The sequence below is a fragment of the Macaca mulatta genome, chromosome 2 (assembly GCF_049350105.2).
Source record: "Macaca mulatta isolate MMU2019108-1 chromosome 2, T2T-MMU8v2.0, whole genome shotgun sequence".
NCBI classification, from domain to species: domain Eukaryota; kingdom Metazoa; phylum Chordata; class Mammalia; order Primates; family Cercopithecidae; genus Macaca; species Macaca mulatta.
In genome coordinates this window covers 13,221,580-13,240,210 of record NC_133407.1, presented here as the reverse complement: position 1 = coordinate 13,240,210, position 18,631 = coordinate 13,221,580, and the positions used below count along the sequence as shown (strand labels likewise).

The 18,631-nt window shown below is 34.2% G+C and overlaps 1 long non-coding RNA gene and 1 pseudogene across 1 annotated transcript in view; one reads left to right on the top strand and one right to left on the bottom strand.

Annotated features, from left to right (window-relative positions):
* LOC114676214 (uncharacterized) overlaps window positions 1–18,631 on the bottom strand; it is a 507,752-nt gene that overhangs the window by 436,731 nt on the left and 52,390 nt on the right. The window lies entirely within an intron of this gene.
* Window positions 11,997–12,763, top strand: LOC707041 (midkine pseudogene; annotated as a pseudogene).

Below are 18,631 nucleotides of genomic sequence, written 5' to 3'. Positions count from 1 at the left end.
GTTTACTTGAGTGGGGAAAGTAGGAGGAGGGATAGGAGCAGAAAAGATAACTACTGGGTACTGGGCTTAATATCTGGGTGATACAATAATATGTACAACAAACCCCTGGGACATGTGTTTACATAAGTAACACATCTTCACACGTACCCTCAAATCTAAAATAAGAATTTTAAAAAGTCTTTATGACAAACAAATAATAAAATTACTTATGAAAAGTTAAAATAAAATTAACATATGTATTACAGTATTTTTCTGAAACATAATTTTTCTCTCTTCAGTTTTCCAGTTTTACAAAAGACAAATCATACTAGGACAAGTTTATTTGCAAAATAAGTTTTGTCTTATTTTACTTGGTCTAATTATTCACAGACAATGCAACCAGAATAATCATTTGCCATATAGGCTTGTTTAAACAGGCTTTGCTGGAACTTTTTCATAAGGAATCTCAGATTAAACCTTTCAAAAGCTTCCCAAGCCTAGCAAAGGATTTATCTGTGCCTGCAGATACCTGTATGAATGGGATGAATTCCTCTCTTCTTAAGGTCCCAACATAACTTAAGGTTCCTGGGCCTGTTAGAATTTTAATTACCACAGGTCAGGAACCCTGTACAGGACAAAGTATTAGGCCAGATTCCCCAAGGGGATGTTATTGGCCTTATAAGTCAACCTCAATTCCTCAAAGTAGTCTGAAAATATGTCATTCCAGTCAAAGCCTTGGTAAAATCACCAATCTAATTATATACTGTCACAAAGGAAACTAGATACTTATTGAACTTATACAAATAACTGTATTGCCATAAATAAAGAATACTTACAAATAGTTTCCAAGTTCTGGAGAAATTAAGTAGAGAGAAAGAAATGTAACTTACATTTTGCCCACAAGAGTAAAATTTACTCAATAGCTTAAAAGCTGTAAATATCTCAAAAATAAAGAAGCTTTTTGACTCTAAAAACAAAACAAAAACTATCAGCAATGTTTCAAGCAAAAAGTCATAAAAAGATTATTTCAGTCTTCTGTTAGTTCATTCCATGCAACTAACTCCTGTTCTATGTTCTTGATATTTATGAATGCATCAGCTCTCCATGAGAGTCCTGGAAGTTTGTTTTCTCTATTCCACTGACACAATTACTGAAGTTAACAGAAACCTGCATTCAGAAGTACCTGTTAAAGTCCTACAGCTGATTATAAAACCACCCTTTGAAAACGATCAAAGTAAACAAAGTTGTGGATGATGAAAGTCTTAGAACAGCCATTATTAATGATGCAATTTACACGGAAATTTTGTTATTTTTATGGTGTATAATAATTTAATGTAACAATCCTAATTATTACTGATAACATACACTAAGTCACATCAGAATTATGGGAGCCAGAACCAGGTGTGGTGGCACACCTCTGTAGTCCCAACTACTCAGGTGGCTGAGGTGGGAAGATTACTTGAGGCCAGGAGTTTGAGGCTGCACTGAGCCATAATCACACAAGTGTATTCATCTGATGACAGCAAGACACTGTCTCTAAAAAGAAAAAGAAAATATAAACAAACAAACAAAAAACCAAAAACAGAATTATAGGAGTCTCACACAATTCTGGAATGCACACTAATAACATATTTATACAAATACAGCCCAAAGAAAACCAACCACCATTTCATAGTTGACAATGCTTCCTGCATGATTGTCACATACCAAATAAGCCAAATGTCTCTTTTGGACTTCAAGGAAGCTAGTATCTAAAAGGTTAATGATGTCAACAAGGGCTGCATTTATAACTTGAAATTTTGATTTTGGAAGGTTTATCAAATATTAAAAGTTTAAAACACTTGATATCACAAAGTAATATCACAATTCATCTAGTTGAAGTGATAACTTAAAATTTTCTTTTTTTTTTTTTTTTTTTTTTTTTGAGACGGAGTCTCGCTCTGTCGCCCAGGCTGGAGTGCAGTGGCCGGATCTCAGCTCACTGCAAGCTCTGCCTCCCAGGTTCACGCCATTCTCCTGCCTCAGCCTCCCGAGTAGCTGGGACTACAGGCGCCTGCCACCTCGCCCAGCCAGTTTTTTGTATTTTTTTAGTAGAGACGGGGTTTCACCGTGTTAGCCAGGATGGTCTTGATCTCCTGACCTCGTGATCCGCCCGTCTCAGCCTCCCAAAGTAAAAGGCAAGAACCTTTTGTCTTCAATAGAGGAGGCTCAGCTTTCCAAACAAGACCAAATAAGACGACATGTGGCCAAGTAAACCTGTCTATTCTCTCTTTTCTCGTTTTTTCCTTGTTTTCCTACAATTTACTAAAGAGGCAAACAAAAATATTTCTTTATCTCTCAATATTAGACAACAATCTTGTTCAAAAGAGAGATGCAAATTCCACCTTTGCTTTAGTGTAATATTAATGTTAGACACAATTTCTAATAAAACCTTATAAACAAATCTATCCATTCTTAATCATTTTGACCATAAGGTAAGATTTTTATACAACTTCTATAACATTTTATGATTTTGTATTAAAGAGCAGATCAATGCTCCAAGGAAACCATGTTATTTTGACATATAGGCCCAGATTCTGGTCCTGCAACAGTGTGCTTTTTATCTTAATATATAATTTATAGAAAAACTAACTCCCTTTAAGTTTTGGCCAACTTGCTCATGCCCACAAAACCTCGTTTAAAATACCAATTTTTCACAAATCTACTTTTTCTTTGGTTTTGTTCTACCATTCTTTTAACTTAGGACAATCCTTAAAAATCTCTAAATGAGACCAAATTACTTTCCCTTTAACAAAAACTATATCCCCATGCCTTCTTATAATCTTTTACCAAAACACATTCTATTTTCCTTATATACCTTGCATGTAAAACTATGTCCCTACCAGTCTCAATTACATATGTTACAATGTTAACTCTTAGCAACTTTTATTTTTTGTGACAAACCTAGTAAATAAGCAATTTTAACCATATATCAGATTGCAGATCCCAAGACAAGGACAGAACTGTAGACAATGTCTGACTTTTCCCAGCATAGTAAGATGTATGGCTGACACCATATGTCCACAGGTCTTACCTAGAATCCAATGGCTATAAAACAGACAAGTCAAACAATTATCAAAAATGTCACAGAAGAATTTTTTGACCTTAAATCATCTAGCAAAGACAATACACAATATGCCTAATCCAAATGAAATGCCTAAATTTTGAGGACATAGATTTCTCTCACTACCACAATCTTCACAAAAGTGGTTTCAAAGTAACCTGCCTAACACCTTAGAATGCATAAGGGGCAGAAATAAGATTTCACTTTGGGTCTGTCTAACATTAAAGCATTCTCATTTCTCTATCTTCCACTGTCTTCTTTTATGTCAAGACTAGAGTTGGTGGAGTGGAAGGTTCAAGAGGTATGAAAACTATTACTTGTATTCAAGTTTTGTATTCAAAACTATTACTTGTATTATACTCAATACTTAATTGACTATATTTATGAAACAAATTACTCCAAAACATAGTGGCATAAAGCATCTATATTGTTATGATAACAGACTCTTTGTGACAAAAATTTGGACAAGACACGGTGGGGCCAGGTATTATCTGCTTTATAATGTCTGGGCTCTCAGGGGTGGGAAGACTCAATGCCTGGGGTATGACTTAATGGCTAGAGGCTAAAACCCTGTGTTAGGCCATTCTTGTGTCACTATAAATACCAGAGACCAGGTAATTTATAAAGAAAAGAGGCTTAATTAGCTCATGGTTTTGCAGGCTTTGCAGGAAGTATGGTGCTGGCATCCACTTGGATTCTGGCAAAGCCTCTGGGAGCTTTCAGTCATGGCAGAAGGTGAAGGAGGAACATTCATGTGACATGGTGAAAACAGGAGCAGGTGAGAGTTGGAGGGGAAGTGCACACTTCTAAATGACCAGATCTTTTGTGAACTCAGATTGAGAGCTCACTTACTACCAAGTTGATGGCCCAAGCCGTTCATGAGGGATTATCCAAATACCTCTCACCAGGTCCCACCGCCAACATTGGGGATTGCATTTTAACCTGAGATCTGGATGGAGAAAAATATCCAAACTATATCAAACCCTTTTGGAATTGTCTGCATTACAAGTTTGATGAATGATGCTGGCAATCTCTTAGGAGTTCAACTAGAGGTATCAGCTATGACATCCACCCATTGCCTTCCTATGTAGCCTGAAGTGCCTCCTAGTATAGTGGCTGTATTCCTCAAGTGAACATTCCAAAGAAAGTAGGAAGAGGATGAATTACCTTTCTGTGACCTACTCTCAAGAGTCAAAGTTTCATGTCTGCTCTGGTCACAAGTCTGCCTAGATTCCAGGTGAGAGAACAAAGACATACTTCTCAATAGGAGGAGAGTCAAAATTGCATTGAAAAGCATAAGGAATGGAAGACAGAATTAAGGCCATATTCAGTAAATGAAGTCTGCCACATTCTTCACTTGACTAAAATCCTGTAAAGAAGCCAGTAGATCGGAGAGCATAAGCTAAGCAAGTAACCAAAGGCTACAGATATCTCCATAGACTTCAGGAAGCAAAACCCCAAGTAACCTCTAGAATGGAATTCTAAGCAGCATGTTTAAACTGCTATTGATTTGAGCTAGTGGCTGGTGGCTGTTTTTCATGCAATCTTTTCTTTTAATCAGGAACTTAATTTTATTCTGTGTACCTCTGTGCATAGTGCAAAAGATCTCAAGTGATCCTAGGGCTCTTTAAGCAGAAAAGCTGTCAGTTTTTCTTTGTATTATGTAGAAGAAATGGTTTGAGGAAAGACACATAAGACAAAGCTGCACAGCAAAAGCCCATGTGTATTAGTCTGTTCTCACATGCTAATAAAGACACACCCAAGACAGGGTAATTTATAAAGGGAAGAGGTTTACTTGACTCACAGTTCCACATGGCTGAGAAGACCTCACAATCATGATGGAAGGCGAATAAAGAGCAAAGTCACGTCTTACATGGCAGCAGGCAAGGCTGCGTGTGCAGGGGAACTCCCCTTTATAAAACCATCAGATCTTGTGACTTACTATCATGAAAACAGCTTGAGAAAGACCCACCCCCATGATTCAATTACCTCCCACTGGGTCCCTCCCAAGCCACGTGGGAATTATTGGACCTACAATTCAAGATGAGATTTGAGTGGGGACACAGTCAAGCCATATCACCATGTGAACGTCTGAAATGCAAGTGCCATTGTAGAAAACATACAGCATTACCTTGAAGAAATGAATTCTGCTATGAACTTATTTTGTAATAACATTTTATTTTTTTCTTACAAAGGTTACAATTAATATGTGAAAAACATGGATATTTCTGTAATGTGACTCTAACTGCAGCTAATGCCTATTTTATTTTATTTTTTCCTTTTTCAGGAGTGATTAAAATGGAGAAATCTCTTTTCAACCTGCCACCACTACAAAATTTTGTATGCCATTTATTTTTCCACTCTGTCATCTGGAATGAGTGGCAAAATACAAAACTTCTATAGGAGTCAACAAGGTCACGTTAGTAAGGAAAGTGACTGGTGGAGAGGCAAGCTCTCTTTAAATGAGAAGTGTGCTAAGAAGGGAAGGGATAAATGTTAATATGGTGTGTGTGTATGTGTAAGAGATAGAGAGGGAAATTACCTAGAAGTGGAAAATGTTCTGCTAAAAGAATGCATTAATCATTGAACTTCAGATGTTTCCTGCCTTGTGGGAATATGATGTTTCCTGATCTATTGAAAGTTTTAAAGAAGCTAGAAATATAGATTTTAACTTAAAACTCATACTAATTTTTGAATATTGATAACAAATTCACTTTCTCTAAAATACTCTGGCAGAGAATGGGATTCCTTCATATTCTGTTGTTCCATAGTATAATACTTTGGACAAAGCTCTAGTTCCCCTACTTTGTCCTCTTTTAGGAGTGATTACCACATTACATTGAAAGCTTTTATGTATAAATCAATATCTTGATTATAAAACGTCTTAAGGATGGCATTGTACATTATTTAATTCTGCATCATTGAAAACCAGCATAAAATACAGCACAAAATGTTTCTAATGAAAGCATTAAAAATGATACTTGAAGATTATTTCAAAGTTAGATGACTTGTACAGTTTAATTTAATCCCCAAAGACCAAGAAATGGCCTTCACTTGAAAGTGTCTAGGGATAGCAAATCATATGAGGTAAACCTTCATTTCTTCATAACCCTTGTTGGCAACATAACATTTATTGGTCAACTGGTCAAATAAATCATTCTGGAAAAAATTGTATAAACACATTCTAATTTCAAACAGATTCAAACAAAAATATTTATACATGCTGATACACCAAAGTCTCTCTTTTGCTTCCTTACCCCCAACCCCTCTTTCAAGGACAACCATGATTCATATTTAGACATGTACATCTCAGCTTCTTCTTCTGCACATTCATGGACATGTATGTATGTATCACATTTACACAATACCCAAATGAATCCTTTTATGTATTGCTCTGAAATTGGCTTTTTAATGCCACTTAAAGTGTTGGATTGCTTTCTTTTCCAGTGTGTATCTTCTTATTGGAGATTGCACAGTATCTAATATGCCAATATATTTAGAAAATAATTGCATAGTGATAGATATTCAAGATGTCCTGGGAATTCCTCTTACAAATAAACTTGCAATAACAAACATTACACATGACGTTTATGCACATATGAACATGTGTATGTGATATGTTTCTAGATATGTGTTTTAAGAAGTAAATTCTTAAAAATAATAATTCATTAAATATTAAATTTATTTTACTAGTACAAATTAGTATCCCTTTTAAATATTTTTAAAGTTAATATTTATTATAAGTAAATTAGAATATCAGTTTTCTTGCATTCTTATCAACATTTTCAGTGCTTAAAATTTTTTCCAGCTTAATGAATGAGAACTGATGATTCATTATTGATTTATGTTTCTCTGGATGTTAGTGATTTTAGGTACTATTTTACATTTTTATTTGAAATATCTATTTTTCTTTTTATCAATTACCTGTTGATATTTGTCTAATTATCTGTGGGCTGTCTTATTTTTATTAGCTTTTGATAAATTATACATCTTAATCCATAATTTCATTTTTATTGGCACTTTCAAGCTTTATTGAAGTACAACTGACAAATAAAAATTATATATATTAAAGTGTACAAATATGATGTTTTAATATGTGTATACATTGTGAGATGATTGTAACAGTAAAGCAAATTAACATTTCCCTTCACCACACATAATTACCTTTTATGTGTGTGTGATGAGAATACTTAATATTTTATCTTAAGTGATACTTAAGATCTCTCTCTTAACAAATTTCAAATATCCAATAAATTATTAACTATAGTCATTATGCTGTACATTAGGTTTCCAGATCTTACTCAACTTATAACCAAAAGTTTGTAGGCTTTGACCATTTCTTCTTTTGCCCCAGTCTTTGACACCACTCTATTTCTATGAAGTTCATGTTTTTAGTTTCTATATACAAGTGAGATAATGTAATAAATGTCTCTGTGTCTAGTTTACTTCAGTTAGAATAATGTCCTCCAGGTTTATTCATGTTGTCATAAATGACAGGATTTCCTACTTTTAAAGGTTGTATAATATTCCATTGTGTATATATATACAAACTGTCTTTAGCCATTTGTCTATCTACAGATACTTAGGTTATTTCCTTACCTTAGCTGTTGTGAATAATGCTGCAATGAACACAAGAGTGGCGTGAAACACCGTGCCTGGTCAATAGTTCTTTTTAATTTTTAGAGGAACCTCCATACCATTTTGCACAATGACTGTACAAATTTACATTCCCACCACAAGTATTTAAGGGTTACCTCTTCTCCTGGTCAAAACTTGTCATCTTTGAACTTTCTGATACAAGCCATTCTAACAGGTGTGAGGAGATAATCTAATTGTGGTTATAATTTGCATTTTCCTGATAATTAGTGATGTTAAGCACCTTCATGTATACCGGTGGGCGTTGTATATGTCTTTTATGGAAAAATGTCTATTCAGGTCTTTGATCATATTTTAATGATTACTTGTTTTTTATGCTATTGAATTACATGAATTCCTAATATAGATTGAAACCTTCTATCAGACATATAGTTTTTAAATATTTTATTTCATTCTGCAGGTTTCCTTTTTATTTTGTTGATTGTTTACTCTGATATGCAGAAACATTTTAGCTTAATATGGTATCCCACTTGTTTACTTTTGCTTTTGTTGTCTGTGCTTTCTGTGTCATACCAAACAAACAAACAAATAAAACAAAAAAACCCCATCATTGCCAAGACTAATGTCAAGGAGATTTTCCCCTATGCTTTCTTTAAGGAGTTTTATGGTTTCAGGTTCTCTTTGAAGAGTTTCCCCTCTTTAACCTCCTTGGTTAGATTTATGCCAACTATTTTACCTTTTTGATGCCATTGTAATTGTTTTTCTAATTATTTTTCAGACCATTTGTTATTAATGTATAGAAACACTGCGAATTTCATATATAAGTATTGTGTCCTGCAACTTTAGTGAATCTGTTTATTGATTGTAACAATTTTTTTGGAGTTTTTTAGGTTCTATACATATAAAATCATGTCATCTGCAAACAGAGATAATTGTACTTCTTCCTTTCCAATTTGGATGTGTTTATTTATGTTTCTTGCTTAACAGCTCTGTCTAGAACTTCCAGTGCTGTGTTGAATAGGAATGGTGAGAGTGGACATCCTTGCCTTTCTCCTCATCTTAGAGAAAAAGCTTTCAGATTTTTACCATTGAATATGACATTTCCTGTGAGGTTGTCATATATTACCTTTATTGTGTTGAAGTTCATTTTTTCTACTCCTAATTTGTTGAGATATTTTATTATGAAAGATGTCGAATTTTGTTAAATGTTTTTTCTGCATCTGTTGAGATGATCATATGATTTTCATCCTTTATTCTACTAATGTAATATACCATATTTATTAATTTATATATTTTGAACCATATTATCCCAGGAACAAATGCCACTTGCTCATGGTGAGTGATCCTTTTAATGTGCTGTTAAATTTCTTTTGCTTGTCCAGTTGACCATAGAACAACATGAGTTTGAACTGTGTGGATCTACTTATATGTAGATTTTCTTCTCCCTCTGTCCTCACTGAGACAGCAAGACACCTATTTTTAAAGGCTGTGTAATATTCCATTGTGTGTGTGTGTGTGTGTGTGTGTATATATATCACATTCCATTGTATGTGTATATATATATATCACATTCCATTGTGTGTGTATATATATATCACATTCCATTGTGTGTGTGTGTATATATATATACCACCACCCCTGCCTCTTTCTTTTCCTCTTTCATCCAATCAATGTTAAGACAATGAGGATGAAGATTTTGTGATGATTTACTTTCACTTAATAGTAAATATGTTTTCTCTTTCTTAGATTTTCTTAATAATGCTTTTCTCTAGCTTAGTTTATTATAAGAATACAGTATTTAATATAAATATAATATACATAATATGTGTTAATTGACCTGTTATTGGTAAGACTTCTGATCAAGAGTTGGCTATTAATAGTTAACTTTTAGAGAAGTCAAAAGTTTTCTACTGTGAGGGATATCAGCACTCCTAACTCTTTCATTGCTTAATAGTCGGCTATATTTTGTTGAAAGTTTTGCATACATTTTCTTACAGGGCCCTTGTATGACTTTGGTATTAAGGTAATGCTGGCCTTATAAAATAATTGTGAAAGTGTTCTTTCCTCTTCAATTTTTTGGAAGCATTTGAGAAAGATTTGTATTAATTTTTTTTGAATGTTCAGTTGTATTCACCAGTGAAGCCATCAGGTTCTAAGATTTTCTATGTTGGGAAGTTTTAATATTATTATTACTGATACAATTTTTTTATTATCCATCAATTAAGAATTGATATTTCTTCACAATTTAGTCTTGGTAGGTTGTATATATCCAGGAATTTATCCATTTATTCTAGGTTATCCAATTTGTTGGTGCCTTATTCTTCATAGTGATCTCTTATGATCGTTTGTATTCCTGTGGAATCAGTTGTAATGTCTCCTCCATTTCTGATTTTGTCTATTCAGTCTTCTCTCATTTTTCTTTGTCATTCTACTTAAAGGTTTGTCAATTTTATCGTTTTAAAAAACAGTTCTTTTGTTGATCTTTTCCATTGATTTTCTACTTTTTATTTCTTTATTTCTGCTCTGAACTTTTCATTTACTTTCTTGTACTAACTTTGTGTTTTGTTTGTTCTTTTTCAAGTTGCTTGAAATATAAAGTTAGGTTGTATATTTTAGATTTTTTTTTCCTTATTGTAGGCATTTATCACTTTACTTTCCTTTTAGAACTGCTTTTCTAACCTCCCATAAGTTTCAGTATGTTGTTTCCATTTTCATTTGTCTGAAGATTTTTTAAAGTCCCATTTCATTTTATTTTGATCTATTGTTTGTTTAGGAGCATGCTATTTAGTTTCTGTTCATATGTGAATTTTCTAGTATTTATTTATTTTTCAATAATAGATTTCTGGAGTCATATAATTGTGTGATTGGAAACGATGCTGGAAATGATTTCGATCTTTCTAAATTTGTTAAGGATTGTTTTGTGTCCTAACATATGATCTCTCCTGGATAATGTTTCATGTGTGCTGGAGGAGAATGTATATTCTGCTACTATTGGATAAAATGTTATAGACATGTCTTTTAGGTTCATTTGGTCTAACACGTAGTTCAATTCCAATGTTTTCTGATTGATTTGTCTGATCTATCAATTGTGGAAAGCAGGGTATTGAAGTTTCCTACCAATACTATATTGTTGTCTATTTCTCCCATCAGATTAGATAATATCTGATTTACATATATAGGTGCTCTGATGCTGAATGCATATATATATATTTAAATTTTTCTATCATCTTGATGAATTAACTCTTTTATCATTATGTAATGACCTTGTTCTTTGTCCCTTGTCATAGTTTTTGATTTAAAGTATATTTTCTCGGATATAAGTATAGGTACCCCTGCTCTCTTTTGGTTTTCATTTGCATGGATTATTTGTTTATATCACTTCACTTTCAGTCTATATATGTTTGTAAAGCTGAAATTAGTGAGATTATTAATTGGCCTAATTTCAATATTGTTTTGTCTCAAGGAATAGGGATGCCTGAAAAGAGGAAGAGACGTGAGGATTGGCCATTTGGTGGACCAGTCAGAACACAAACAACAGTTATCAATTCAGTTTGTCATTTTATCGTGGTTCATGGGACCCCGAAACAATTACAATAATAATGTCAAAGATCACTGATCACAGAGCACCATGAAAGATATAATAATGAAGAAGAGTTTGAAATATTGTGAGAATTGTCATCATGTAACACAGAGACAAGAAGTGAACACATGCTTTTGGAAAAATGGTACTGATAGATTTGCTCAATGCAGGATTGCCACAAACCTTCAATTTTTGATTGTAAAGTGCAATAAGATGAGATATGCCTGTAATTATTGAGAAATAATTATGAAGAGATTATCTTCTAATGAATTGGTAAATTTTAATTATTTTCAATACGGTTTAATTAATTTTTATTTTAAATTTCTCCATTAATTTATTGAGAGGAAATAGAAATATATTCTGTGTTAAACTTTTAAGTGTTCAAATCATGTTGTTAGGGTAAAAAAGTAAATTCAGTTCTGGAGCACTTCACTTTCAGGTAAATTATGTCGATAGCTATACAAATTAGGATTAATGGAATAAAATTCCAGAGAGCAGAGAATCATTCAGGGGTGAACTGAGGATGCCGGAAGTTTTTATTCTGGCAGTATGTACTAATTTTTAGTGTAGGTTAGAGCCTGAGAACTGTGACTCATTCTAGGAAGAGGAATCTTCCTGGAGAAAGAGCAACCAGCAGATCTTTCACAAGTTATACAAAGCTAGAATGAGAAAGAGCAAGAGTGGGGAGATCCCCTGTATTGCTGTGCACCCACTTACAAATTACTTTGTTGTGACGGGCCCGGCGCGGGAGGGAGCGAAGCAGCGCAGGCAGCGAGCGAGATGCAGCACCGAGGCTTCCTCCTTCTCACCCTCCTCGCCCTGCTGGCGCTCACCTCTACAGAGGCCAAAAAGAAAGACAAGGTGAAGAAGGGCCGCCCGTGGGGCGAGTGTGTGGAGTGGGCCTGGGGGCCCTGCACCCCCCGCAGCAAGGATTGAGGCGTGGGTTTCCGCGAGGGCACCTGCGGGGCCCAGACCCAGCGCATCCGGTGCAGGGTGCCCTGCAACTGGAAGAAGGAGTTTGGAGCCGACTGCAAGTACAAGTTTGAGAACTGGGGTGCATGTGATGGGGCTACAGGCACCAAAGTCCGCCAAGGCACCGTGAAGAAGGCCCGTTACAATGCTCAGTGCCAGGAGACCATCCGCGTCACCAAGCCCTGCACCCCCAAGACCAAAGCCAAGGCCAAAGCCAAGAAAGGGAAGGGAAAGGACTAGAGGCCAAGCCTGGATGCCAAGGAGCCCCTGGTGTTACATGGGGCCTGGCCCACGCCCTCCCTCTTCCAGGCCAGAGATATGACCCACCAGTGCCTTCTGTCTGCTCGTTAGCTTTAATCAATCATTTCTTGCCTTGTCCCTCTCACTCTCCAGCCCCACCCCTAAGTGCCCAAAGTGGGGAGCGACAAGGGATTCTGGGAAGCTTTAGCTTCCCCCAAAGCAATGTGAGTCCCAGAGCCCGCTTTTGTTCTTCCCCACAATTCCATTACTAAGAAACACATCAAATAAACTGACTTTTTTTTCGCTCCCCCATCCCCCTAAAAAATTACTTTGTTGTAAGGTTGGAAACTTTGAATGTCAGAGTAAATTTTGTAGGAGTGTCCTGGTGGTTATTAAAAAAAAAAAGTTTTTTCATGGGGAATAGGCCAGCTAGTGGGTGAAACTCAGGTTTGGCTCTGCAGAAAGCTTCATTCTAGAAAGCAGAGCAAACCAGAGGTAAGATGACTTTACTGAAATCATAATCGAATTTGGATTGAGGTCAACACCCTCACATTTTCTCTGCCTAACAGAGATAAGAATTAACTCTGTCTGGTTGAGGATTACACAATCTGGAGTATCTATGATTATTTTTACACAATCCAAACACAAAACTTGCAAAATACCAAGACTATATGACCAATAATAATTTTTAAGAAATTGATATTAGAACAAGAACTTGAATGTTGGCATGAACAGAACTGGACTTTAGGATAATTATGATAACTATATTAATGAAATAGTTTAAAAAAGCAATAAAGACATAAAATAATGAAAACTTTCAATTAAAAATTGGAACCTGTAAAAACAAATTAAGTGGACATTTTAAACTAAATTTAAAAAATCTGAAATTAAAAACTGCAATGGATGAATCCAATAGCATGTTAGCTAGGGAAGATTTAGTGAATTAAAAAACAGATAAATAAAAAATGCAAAACTGATGCTCAGAGAGAAAAATTCAGGGAAAATTGGTGAGGGACATGTGGAACAAACTCAATAAGTCTGGTAGTTGTATAAATCTATTCTCACAGGGAGAAAACAGAGAGAATTTGGCAATGGAAATAGTGAAGAGGTAATGACTGAAAATTTTCCAAAATTGATGGATGACGTTAATCCAGACTCAAGAAGTTCAACAAACTCCAAGCAATATATATAAAAGTTACAGGGTAGGAATCCAAAGAGAAAATCTTAGTACCAGCCAAGTAAAAAAGACAAATTACTTTCAAAGAAGCAGAAAGACTGAAACTAAACATAAAAATAATAAAAGCTAGAAAATAAGGACATGGCCTTTTGAAAAGTGCTAAAACAATATAACTTAGAATCCTATATCCAGTGGAAAAATATTTTATATATAAAAAGCCAAAAGAAAAATGTTTTTAGAGAAAAAAATCAATTAAATATGTTTTCAAAAAAATCTGTTAGAAAGGAGGCTGAAAATCAATATTTACACATCCATCTCAAGAAATTAGAGAAAAACTAACTCAAATCTCAAACATATACAATCTTTACAAATATTAATTTAATTCATAAGTATCTACAAACTGATCAATAAAAAAAGAAAGAAAAGACAGTTGTCAGAATTAGGAATACAAAATAAATCATCACTAATATCATTCAAGCATCAAAGAAATTAATATCATTAACTACCTAATGCCAATTAATTTAGAAAATTGTATGAAATGGACATGTTTGGGGCAAAATCTATAGCCTAAATTGACAGAAGAAGAAATTGAAAATCTTAATAATCTCATATCTGTGAAAGAACTTAATCATTCCCAGAAAGAAAACTCCAGATCCATATAACCTTGTCAGTGAGAACTTCTAAATATTTAAGGGAATAATACCACTATTAAACAAACTCATTCAGAGTAGAAAGAAAAAGAGATAACACTTTCCAACACATATTTTATAAGACCCAGGAAAACCCAATAAGAAAACTTCACAAAACATTAAAGGAAAGGAAAATCACAGACTAATTTCTTTTAGTCACATAAATGCAACAATCCTAAACCCAATCCTAGAAAATCAAATCCAGCAACATATAAATAGGATAATATATCACGAAAAGTGTGGTTTATTCCAGGAATATAAGATGGGTTTAACATTTGGAAAAATGCATACATATGTTCTCCAAAAGATGTGCACATGAATATTCATAGCAACAGTATTCATAAAGCCAACCTCAAAACTACTCAAAGGCCTATTAACAGTTGAATGGATAAATAAATTGTGGCATAGTCACACAATGCAATACTATGTAGCAATAAGAATGAACAAAATATAGCTACCTACAAACATAGTATTGAGTGAAACAAGCCGGAATGAAAAAAGTAACTATTTAATATGCAATTTGCGTAGAGTACAAAAATTAGCATCCATGATGTTAAAAGTTTGGCTAATGGCTTCCCTGGGGTGGAAGTAAGATCATGATTAGAAGGGGGTATGAAGGGCTTCTATATGTTGCTGTATGGGTGTGTTCCATTTGTAAAATGAATCAAGCTGCACACTGAGGCTATGCACTTTTCTGTATGTGCATTCACATCAAACCAAATTAAGGAATGAGTGTGTTCTAAATTGGAAAGCTGGCTCATATGATAATGCCTCATTTCAGCAGTGTATGTCTAAAAAAATATTGAGTTTCCTCCACTGTCCCTGCCAGCCATCGTGTTTGTTATTTTAGTGACATGCTCAACAGAACAGGGGGTGTGGGATGAGAGTGTAGTATTTGAAGTAAAGGACACTATGTTCATGATTCATTTACTTAATCTAAATAGCAAAAGTACTGCCTTTATCTTTCACAAATGATTATAAGCTTACATTTTATGCAGGTAGAATTATTTGCTATAGGATGAAGCAGCAGTTATCCATTGATCAAAAGTAAGAAAATAAAAAATATGGCTGGGGAAAAAATCGTCTCTAACCATTCCATCAGAGAAGTAGTTTAACTTTGAACACCATCATTTACAGAATCAATCTTATAATTTTCTCTTTTGGCAGATTTTCAAAGTTTTCAAAATATAGCTGATTCTATAAATTAAGTCCCACAGCTGTGGTGCTGAGTGAATTTTCTAATTTCCTAGTAGGAGAGTCAATCTGCATAATTACTTTCTGAAACAATGGTGTGTATTTCCCCTGTTAATATCTGCTTAAAAGGGAATATTCTTTGATCTGCGACTTAGGAGGGAAAAAGATAATGAAGTTAAATATAGTCAATTCAAATGGACACATATTTAAAAGCATCTAAAGTATGCTGAGTCCAGGCACTAGAGATGTGGTAATGTTAATAGGGGCTACCAATTTCTAAATAAATAAATTAAAGCAAAGAATAATAATTGAAATAATAATTTAAATTGAAATAATAATTTAAGTACAGAATGTGCAGGTAGAGAAGAAGCAAGGATTTATGCTCATAGTGTAAAGTGGGAAGCATGAGACCAACCAGGAAATGCATTAATATACATTTCTGGAACTGCCAGAAAAAAATAAGAATAGCCCTTCTAAAACAAATGGCATTTTGAAAAGTATTATGATTTTTACAGAAATGTAAAAATGATAGTATTGACCAATGAAATTGGTAGTTGGGAATAGATTGTGAGAACAATTTGGCTTTTAAGTGTTATCTTTAGGCAACAGGTACCTAAGTAAGAGTTTCAAGGGCAGAGCAATAATTAGATTTGTCTTTTAGTAAGATAAGTATGGCAATAAAGTAAAAAACAGGTTTGATATGGTGAGGAGCTGATCAAGAAGAATGGCAGTGGATTTATAGAGAGCACTCAAAATGCACACTAAGGTTAAACGTCAAGTGAAATGTGGATGTCACGTTCTCCACTGTCTTCTTATTTTTGTGTGTGTGTTTGTTGTTTTAATTCACTTTAATAATGGCCTATAAGTTATGGAATCCTAATTTTAGATCTGTGAGTAAAAATATCTGGAAATCATTTCAGTATAGCTGTGATATTCTCTATAAATGAAGCATTTCGATCACTGGTGTATTTGATGTGTTTTGTAACCATCCACACGAGGACTCTGTCCACACCCGCAGATCATTATGGGTGTACATTCCCAAGCTTCCCAAAGCATTGATCCCTCACTTTGCATCTCACAATAATGGAAGACATAAATATGCCTTGAAAAGCACTCACCATTACTCTCTTGGCTCATTACCCTTATCCACTGGACAGTAAAAGTAATCTATCAAAATCTTATGTAAAATCACTGCTTCCCTCTTACACTAGACATTTTAATGCACTGATATAACATCATTTAACTGGAAATAATAAAACTCACTGCCTTCTAAGATAGAACAGCTGAAACAAATATAACTTAAAATAAGAGCGTATTAGTTGTGCTTCTTTCTTAGACTATGTGATCAGTATCCAAGAAACTAGCACAAAGAATGGTGACATGTTTGAGAGTCAGTACACAACTTGAAGGACTGAACCAACTGTCAGGTCCTACATCCTTTAACATATCAGAAGACTTTTTGTCTTACTAATTAGAAGTAACTTTGAGTTCTTCCACAAATTGGCCAAGCTAGACCTACTCTAATGTTTATATTATTATTCTCTCCATGAGCTTAAGTTATTAAGGTCTGGTCATTGATTTATTAAACTTCATGGGAGCAGTTTTGTCACAGTGGAGTAGAATATCATGCTGGGGTACAAAAATCGGAATTTCGTAACAGTCTATCCAGGACTGTGGTTAAGTCATGGGCTTTTCAGATCCTGAGGCTTGCCATTTACATATGTCTTTCCCACTTCTGAACCATTTTTAACCAGGAATTTCTGCAAGGGGTAATGTGATTATTAATAAGATGTTTCGAGATTTTTTTAAAATAAAAGCTTTAGTATGTGAAACACTATTGTTTACTTTAATCAGAGAGACAAGGGAAAGGTTCTAATTTAAGAAATTACCACCAAATAATACCAAGAAAGCTTCAAAGAGCAAACATCTAGAAAACAATATTAGTGCAGCATATTTTTATTTCCATTTTTATTCTTGCTTTTGTATAGGCAGCAGTAAAAAGCTAGCTCTAGCAAGAGTAGCCTCCCTTTGAAATTATCACTTTTGCAAAACAAGAAAATTTCATCTAGATAATTAAGAAAGTCATCAGAGAGTTGGGTTTTGGTAATGATAAACATTAAACATTGAAGACTAATTTCTTTGGTCCATTTGTATTTTTTTCACAGAATTACAGCAAAAAATGCTGTATTTTTCCAATTCTCATTGAAATCTTTCCTACAAAGATAACCTCCTTTCAAGTCACTCTAGAGATATTAGTTTAATTGCCTCAAATAATTGAGCTGTTTTGCATATACAGATAGCATATTATTATTTGGCTATGATGTAACTTCCATTCTTTGTAGAAAAAAATTATTATAATCTAACTGTAAAAGATTAGATAAATTAGTGCTAGATCCAAATGTTAAAATCAAGGTCCTATTAATACTTTCTAGATCAAATATTAGTCAGCCTGCTAGATATTAATTACTTTTCAGATGCTTAATATATCTAGAAATTCATGACACTGTTTGCTTTTCCTCTCTGCTCTGCCACTTTATCCACTATTGTATTTACTATCACTGACAATGGAGTTTGGTAAGCTGTGCATTCCTTATGCCACTCTGTTGGATTGGCTGTTTAGTTTCTTTTTAAAAATGCAAGAAAACTGAAAGCACAGAAAAAGATAACATCAAATTGACCCCTGCCTAGTAACATGCTATGCAGTTGAGTTATATTCTAGAATTGCTGCCTGTACTCAAATTCTTTTGACCTACAAATTGTCAAAGAAGAGATAACACACTGCCTACACTATTGATTTTATTCACCATAATTTTTGCCTTAACATCCCAAATGCCCAACACATTACGAATCATTATTGCGCCTAATACTGATCAATATGCCATGGGCAAAAGTTCAAAAATAATATCATTGGTGACACAGTGATGATGATGATAATGATGACTATGAAGGTCAGCTTATGTTACGAAAAGGGCTTTCTGCAAGGAATCAGTCTAGTTACCAAGTGTTTCTAGAAACTGAGCATGCACCAAAAAATTTAGCAAGTTACCAAAGAAAAAAATCTGGGGTAGAAATAGTATAAATTGCAGTACAATTTATGTAAT